This window comes from Humulus lupulus, chromosome 3, assembly GCF_963169125.1.
Source record: "Humulus lupulus chromosome 3, drHumLupu1.1, whole genome shotgun sequence".
Lineage (NCBI taxonomy): Eukaryota > Viridiplantae > Streptophyta > Magnoliopsida > Rosales > Cannabaceae > Humulus > Humulus lupulus.
This window is the reverse complement of record NC_084795.1, coordinates 124,936,747-124,945,588: the sequence shown is the minus strand read 5'-3', so window position 1 is coordinate 124,945,588 and position 8,842 is coordinate 124,936,747.

Below are 8,842 nucleotides of genomic sequence, written 5' to 3'. Positions count from 1 at the left end.
CAGTGAGAAGGACTACCGGGTGCTCGTGACAGACGAGACGATGGTGGCTTGTAAGCTGATTTTCCCAAATCAAACTTTGAATCTAAGGAGGTCTCGGGGGCGTCCGCCAGTTCGCTCCTCTATGCCCATCATCGTGGAGGAGGTCGCGATGGACGAGGACGAGGAGGACGAGAGTCCACTTGTGAGGAGCAGGAAGCGGGCGCTGGAGGTCGCCTAGATAACGGACGAAGAGAGGATCCAGTCCGGAGCAGCCGCAGGTCCCTCGGGCCAAGGTAACCTTTACATATTTAGGAACATAGATAGGGCCATTGCCGACCCCCGACTAGCTAGATTCAACCCCCGATAGCTCATCCATCGTCACCGAAGTGATCCGGACCTGGACACAACCCTACTCCACTGCGTCGATCGGCTCGTGTTGGACTACCAGGATAGCCGACCTAGGGGTACCGTAGTAGTAGATAACACCCTAGCCTTTAGGTCGATCCTATTCGAGGAGTATGGGACCAACCTCCGCTCATGGCCATCACTCTGGAGGGGTATCTTAGCTCCAGGGCTTAGGTAGTATGTAGGAGAATCTAGCCCTGAGTCAAACCCGGACCCAGAACTTGCGCCAGTTCGGGAAGTAATCGTCTTAGGTTCTTCTTCTAGCTCGGGGGGTTGGGCTCCCTTAGTATTCGCATACTTTTTACCTTTAACCCTTTGTATTTGTCTCTGTATGGTTGCTAACTTGTACTAACCATTTTTTTGTTTTGACAGAAGAGATGTCTCAGTCCGAGGAGAGCCTGCGAGGCGCAGTCTTCGGGGGGAACCCCTCAGCTGGTCCAAGAATGAAAAGGCTCCAGGCGTCCAAGAGCGCCGCTGGGGTCTCCACCAAGTCTACGGCAAAGGACAAGGAGAAAACCCCGGTAGACTAGGTCGCGGGAGCGATTCTTCCTGCTGGAGGAGAAGGCCAAATGCCTCCACCACCTCCGCGAGCTCCAGCCGCCACGCAGGACGCAGGAACGGAGCTCGGGACTTCAGCCGTGGTGGCCTCCGATGTACGCATCCCAGTCAATCCCCAGGACCTGGAGAAGATCCCAGAGGCCTTCCGGGGAACGGTGTATGAGTCGGCGAACTACGCCGTCAGCCATATATACAAGTTCACCGAGAAGGAACTCCGGGCTATTGAGACAATGAGCCCGATTGGCGTAATGGAGTCTTCAATGAGCATGACCCTAACGGTAAGCTGCCCTGTTTTCTTTAAAGCTTTTACCATTACACTTTTCCCTATTTTACCGCTAAGGAAATTTATCTTTCATTTCTCGCAGGGCGTTGTCGCTCTTCACCGGAGCATCATCAGGGCGAAAACTCAGCTCGAGGATATGAGGGCCGAGCACCAGGCCTCTCTTCAGGAGGCTAAGGCGACTAAAGATGCCTTGGCGACCTTGAAGGCCGAGTTGAAGAAGACCCGCTCGAAGGTCCAAGAGCTCGAGACCTCCCTTGCCACCTCGCGGACAGACCTCGAGGCTGCGAAGACTGAGATCTAGGCCGCCCAGGCCACCCTGGAGGCCGAACGGACCACTTCGGAGCAGTCCATGGAAGATCTGTTCTATCACTGCTGGGCCTACAATCCGGAGGCTGACTTTTCTTTCATGTCACCGAGTCTTTGGGCGCGCTTGCTGGTGAAGTTCCAAGCTCGCCTTGAGAAAGAGGCGCCACCTTCGGAAACTGGGGAAGGCTCTGGCGCGGCGGAGCAGGGTGAGACAGCGACCTCCCGGGGGCCATCTGACGGAGCTTAGGGCGTTTTTTCTCTTTTTCCCTTGAATATTTTTAATTTTTTTTTTTTATGTAACCTTTGCATGAGGTGTTTTCACCTCGAGACAATTTGCTTTGACGTATTTAATTTACGCTTTTTCATGCCTTTTCGCGCTTTGGTTACAATAATTTTTTTTTTTGAGAAACTTAGTTCGCGTTAATTTTTATCCATATCTCGAGCTCTTTAGGAAGAACATCGATCAATAGATTTAAATTAACTTCTAAGTTTTATGACCCGGTTAAAACCAGGAACTTAATTTGAAAACTTAGTTCGCGTTAACTTTTATCCATATCTCGAGCTCTTTAGGAAGAACATCGATCAATAGATTTAAATTAACTTCTAAGTTTTATGACCCGGTTAAAACCAGGAACTTAATTTGAAAACTTAGTTCGCGTTAACTTTTATCCATATCTCGAGCTCTTTAGGAAGAACATCGATCAATAGATTTAAATTAACTTCTAAGTTTTATGACCCGGTTAAAACTAGGAACTTAATTTGAAAACTTAGTTCGCGTTAACTTTTATCCATGTCTCGAGCTCTTTAGGAAGAACATCGATCAATAGATTTAAATTAACTTCTAAGTTTTATGACCCGGTTAAAACCAGGAACTTAATTTGAAAACTTAGTTTGCGTTAACTTTTATCCATGTCTCGAGCTCTTTAGGAAGAACATCGATCAATAGATTTAAATTAACTTCTAAGTTTTATGACCCGGTTAAAACCAGGATAGGACTTAGTCAACGTTAACCCTTATCAATATCTCGTGCTTTTAAGAAAACAACGGTCAATCGATAAGAATCAACATCTAAGTCGTTAAGGAGACCTGGTTATATCCAGGTACCATATGCCCCCCAAGTAACTGGGAAAGGGTCTTTCGTGGTTACTTTAAGATTACACTTGCAAATATGCGTAAAAAGATGATTTTCATTAATACATAAAAAGTGGCCTTCCAGGCCTTACAAGTGGATCATTGATAATATCTCTTTAAGTGGATGGCGTTCCAAGTCCGCGGGACTGCCCCTCCATCAAGTCGAGCTAACTTATAAGTTCCCTCCTTGATGACTTCGATGACCTGGTATGGCCCTTCCCAGTTCGGTCCCGAAACTCCATCTTTCGGATATTTTCCGGCGAGGAAAACTCTCCTCAGGACCAAGTCGTCCATGCTAAAGGCGCATTTTCTGACCTTGGTGTTGAAGTAGCGGGTGATTTTCTACTGATAATGGGCGAGCTGGAGTTGCGAATCCTCTCGCCTTTCCTCAACCAGATCGAGGGAATGGCACAGGAGCTCATGGTTTCGATCTTGGTAGTAAGACTGGACTCTATGCGAAAGAACTTTTATCTCCACGGGGAGGACTGCCTCACTCCCAAAGGTTAAGGAAAAGGGAGTATGACCCGTAGGAGTCCGATGCGAGGTCTGGTATGCCCATAGGACCTGGGGGAGCTGTTCTGGCCAGACCCCCTTCGCTTCATCTAATCTTTTCTTGAGGCTCTCCTTTAGGGTCTTGTTGACAGCTTCGACCTGGCCATTAGCCTGAGGATAGGCCACGGAGGAGAAACTTTTTACAATCCCATGTCTTTTACAGAACTCGGTGAACAGGTCGCTGTCGAACTGAGTGCCGTTATCGGAGACGATCTTCTTGGGCAGGCCGAAGCAACAGATGATGCTTTTTACCATGAAGTCAAGCACCTTTTTGGACGTTATTGTTGCCAACGGCTCGGCCTCCGCCCACTTAGTAAAGTAGTCGATGGCTACCACGGCGTAACGGACCCCGCCTTTTCCAGAGGGGAGGGCTCCAACCAAGTCTATCCCCCAAACGGCAAACGGCCATGGGGACGAGATCATCTTCAGCTCGACCGGAGGAGCTCGAGCAACTGCAGCGAATCGCTGGCACCTGTCGCACTTCTTCACATGCAAGATCGAGTCTTTGGATAGAGTTGGCCAGTAATACCCTTGCCTGAGAACCTTTAAGGCCAAGCTCTGCCCCCCGGTGTGGTCTCCGCAGAATCCTTCGTGAACTTCTTGCAGGATGGCCTTCGCTTCACTTGGAAGAACGCACCGGAGGAGAGGTAGGGAATGCCCACGTCGGTACAACACCCCATCGACCAACGTATATCTCAGAGCTTGATACAGGATTCGCCATGCATCATTACGCCCTTCAGGCAACTTTCCCTCGATGAGATATTCAAGAATGGGGGTCATCCAGATCGGCCTGGTGTCGACCATCTCGACCTCCGCCCAGTCTTCTTCTATACTTGGTATTTCCAAGAATTCTATTGGCACCAACCCCAAGGTCTCCGTCTCTCCCGAGGTGGCAAGCTTGGCAAGAGCATCTGCATTAGCGTTCTGTTCCCGAGGTATCTGTTCGATCGATCCTCGCTCAAATGCGGACAGCTCGGCTTTTACCTTTGCCAGATATGCGGCCATCTTGGGTCCCCGCGCCTGATACTCGTCCAGAACCTGGTTTACCACGAGCTGGGAGTCACTGAAGCACTGGACGGAGCTCGCCTTTAACTCCTTGGCTATCCTCAGCCCGGCCAACAAAGCTTCGTACTCTGCCTCGTTGTTGGAGGCCTTGAACCCGAACCTTAGCACCGAGTGGAATCTATGTCCCTCGAGGGATATCAGAATGATTCCGGCCCCGGAGCCGTTCTCGTTGGATGAACCATCCACGAAGATCCTCCACAACGATTGGGGCGAGGTGACCTGAGGTGAGCCCTCTGCTGGATTCTCCTGGAATCCCGTGCATTCTGCCACAAAATCGGTGAGGGCTTGACTTTTTATAGCAGTTCGTGGAGTGTAGAAAATCTTGAACTGACTGAGTTCGACCGCCCATTTTAACAAACGTCCCGATGCTTCAGGTTTTTGCAAAACCTGCCTTAGAGGCTGATCGGTCATGACGTGTACTGAGTGAGATTGGAAGTACAACCTGAGCTTTCGCGAGGCCGTGATTAGGCAGAACGCCAATTTTTCCATCAATGGGTATCGTGATTCTGCCCCGAGAAGTTTCTTGCTGATGTAATAGACTGGCTTCTGAACTTGGTCCTCTTCTCGTACCAGTACGGCACTAGTTGCATCCTCAGTGACAGCCAGGTAGAGAAAAAGAGGCTCTCCTGTCTTGGGTTTGGATAGCACGGGCGGTTAAGCCAGATGTGCCTTCAGGTCGAGGAATGCGCTTTCGCATTCTACTGTCCATTCAAACTTCTTGTTTCCTCGGAGCAGGTTGTAGAAGGGCAAACACTTATCGGTTGACTTGGAAATAAACCGGTTGAGTGCTGCCACTCTTCCTGTTAAGCCTTGGACATCTTTCCGCGACCTGGGCAAAGGAAGCTCGAGCAGTGACCGGATCTTACCAGGGTTTGCCTCGATTCCTCGGGTATTGACTATGAACCCCAGGAATTTCCCTGATGCGACTCCAAAAGTGCATTTCTGGGGATTGAGCCTCATGCCGTATTCTCGTAGTATTTTAAAACATTCTTCCAGGTCGGAAACATGGTTATCGGCAGTCTTTGACTTGACTAGCATGTCATCAACGTACACTTCCATGTTTTTACCGATCTGGTCCGTGAACATTCTATTTACTAGCCTTTGGTAGGTAGCTCCGGCGTTCTTTAGTCCGAACGGCATGACCTTATAGCAATAGACATTAGTCGGGGTCATGAAGCTGGTGTGTTCCTGGTCCGCCAGATTCATCGCGATCTGATTGTAGCCTGAGTACGCGTCCATAAAGGACATGAGCTCGTGCCCCGCCGTGGCATCCACCAGCTGGTCAATTCTTGGCAATGGAAAACAATCCTTGGGGCAGGCTTTATTCAGGTCGGAGAAGTTGATGCAGGTTCTCCATTTTCCGTTGGGCTTTGGAACTAGCACGGGGTTGGTGACCCAAATTAGAAACTTGGCTTCGCGGATAAAGCCACATTTTTTGAGCCGGGCTACTTCTTCTTCTAGGGCTTCAGCCCGGGTTGTTCCTAAACTTCTTTGCTTCTGAGACTTGGCAGGAATGCTTTTATCCAGATGTAGCGTGTGCATGATGACACTCGGGCTAATCCCCACCATGTCCTCGTGGGACTAGGAAAATACGTCTAAGTTAGCCCGCAGAAACGTAGTCAGCTCCGCCTTCCTCTTGCCGCAAAGATTTTTCCCGAGCTTGACCATCCGTGATGGATTTTGTGGATCAAGGTTCACCTCCTCGAGCTCCTCAATAGCCTGGAGCTCGGATCTGTCTTCGCCTACTCGGGGGTCAATATCCTCACTTAAAGCGACATTTCCCCCTTTGGCGCTTTGAGGTTTTTCAATCTCAGGGTCCGCTGAGGGTTCTTGAGATTCCTCTTCACTCAGAATAGCCATAACCAGCTGCCCGGGTTTAGATTTTCCCTTCATGGAAATGCTGTAGCATTCCCTGGCAGCGAGCTGATCGCCCTGGATAGTGCAGATTCTTGTTGAAGTAGGGAACTTCATGGCGAGGTGTCGAATGGAAGTGATAGCCTCGAAAGCTATGAGCGTAGGTCGGCCCAAAATGGCGTTGTAAGCAGTGGGGCAGTCTATGACCACGAACTCGAGTAGTTTGGAGACTGTCCGAGATTCTTCCCCTAGGGTGATCACCAGCTCGATCGTCCCTATCGTCGCTGATCCTTCTCCCGAAAAACCATACAGCATCATGGAGGTTGCCTTTAGCTCGGCGACGGTCAAACCCATCTTCTCTAAGGTGGATCGGAATAGGAGGTTCACCGAGCTCCCATTGTCTATTAGTACCCTCCTCACTCTCCAGTTGGTGAGCTGGACTGCTACAACCAAGGGATCATTGTGAGGGAACTGGACATGGCCTGCATCTTCCTCCATAAAAATGATTGGTTGCCTCTCCAATCGCTGCTGCTTTGACTAGCTCTGCTCCGGGACGAACTCTACTCCATTGTGAGCCTTTAGTTCATTCATGTATCTCTTCTGGGCACCTCTGCTCGTGCCAGCCATGTGCGGTCCTCCAGAGATGGTGGATATCTCTCCTCCGACCACGGGGGGAGGGACATCCTGATCTACCCGAGACCCGGGCTGACTGGCTGGGGCTTCTGGAGCAAGTCGACTCGCTGGGACCCTGTTCCACGAGTATTGAGCCAAGGGACCGGCTCGGATGAGAGTCTCGATCTCATCTTTTAAATGCCTACAATCGTCGGTATTGTGGCCGATGTCATTATGAAAACGAAAAAATTTGGAAGTGTCTCTCTTTCCCTTGTGGTGCTTCATTGGCTCCGGCCTCTTCCAAGGGACCCGAGTAGAGTTGGCCAAGAAGATACTCTCTCTGGACTGGGTGAGCTCGGTATACGTCGTGAAAACGGGCTTAAACTTATCTACGGACTTATTCTTCTTTTGGTCGTGCTGACTATTTTCGCCATTGCCCTTTCTTTTGCCTCCGCCGGGTTGGTTGCTCTGTGCGACGTTTGGGTTCATTGCCACGACCTCCGTCCCTACTCCCGCGGGCTGATCGGGAACCTGGCTGGTTCCCGCAGCTGAGGCTTCGACTTCTTCCAAGTTTATCCATTCCTGGGCTCTGTTAAGGAATTCGTTGACCGAGCTGACTCCCTTCCTCTGTATATCCTTCCATAGGTCTTCTCCGACAAGGATTCCGGTTCTCATGGCCATGAGCTTGGAGCTATCATCCGCGTCTCTAGCCCGAGCAGCGACGTTCGCGAATCTGCTCAGGTAGGCCTTCAGAGTCTCACCAGGCTGCTGTCTCACGTTAGCTAGGGAGTCGGCCTGAACACGGGCGGCCTGGGAGGCTCGGAATGCCCTTTTAAAGTCGGCTGAGAAGGTCTTCCAGGAACTGATTGACTGTCTTTTACTTTGCTTGAACCACTGCCTGGCAGGTCCAGTCAGTGTGGAGGGGAAGATCAAGCATCTCAGCTCCGGGCCAATGTTATGGGCCATCATTAGGGTGTTAAACAGCACCAAATGGTCCGACGGGTCTCCGTCCTCGTTGAACTTTGACAAGTGAGGCATACGGAAACCAGATGGGTATGCCGTTGATGCTATATTGGGGGCGAAGAGTTCCATCTCGTCTCCCGAATCATATTCGTCTTTTTCTTTCTCTGATAGGAGCTTCCTCATCAGCTCCTCCATCTGAGTCAGGCGCTTAACGGTTTGGTCCTGATGTCCTTGGTTATTCCGGGGCTGTTCAATAGCTCCGGATCCATTGTACACATTTGGTGGGTTATTGCCCCTCCTATCTTGAGATAGGTTATTTGGGACATTCCCTCCATTATGTACTCCGGACAGAACCCCCCCTGAACGAGCCTGGCCATCTCCTCATGCTCTGTCCCCTCTATGAGATTTGAGGCGATCTCGCAGGTCACCTCCCTGGGTGGTCTGGTGACTTTGTGCCGAAATTAACCGCTTACGCAGGTCTCCCCCAGAGAGATAATTCCGGCGACTGCCGGTCCAGTGGCTCCTGCTGGATAGGCTTGGAGTCCGCCTTTGGTGGTGACGACCTGAGCTTCACCTTGGCGCCCTGCTACGCCGGGAAGGCCCAGCTGATGACGGGTTTCTCCTACTACCCCCATAGGCTGGGATGTCCCAGACGGGCCGAGGAGGAGACGGATATCGGATTGGAGATGGAGGATGCCTGACTGGGGAGGCGATCCTAGTTCCGTCTGGACGGATCAAGTTTGGTGGGGGCCTTTCGGCCGTGCCAACCTGTTGATCCCGCGCCAAGCGATCTGGACGAGGCGCAGGACGGTCATCGGGGACGGGCTGACGTCGCGAGCCCTCCCCAGATCTCCTTCGGGAATCTCCTCGAGCTCTCCTGGGCATCCTCGAGGATGGCTGAGAGCTAGGAGTTGATGTCCTGACCGAACGGCTGTATTGCTGTTGTCCGGTCCTAGGCATTTCCTCGAAGTTTTCCTCTCGATGGTGTGATGAAGGGGTGGAGTTGGCTGCCGGAAGTCTATCCAAACGGCTATGCCTGGACCGGTTACCTCGGCGAGACTTAGGAGCCTCGCCTTGCCTCTCTCTGACGTTAACGCCAGTTTTGAGAGGGGGTAATCGGCCCAGGATATCCTG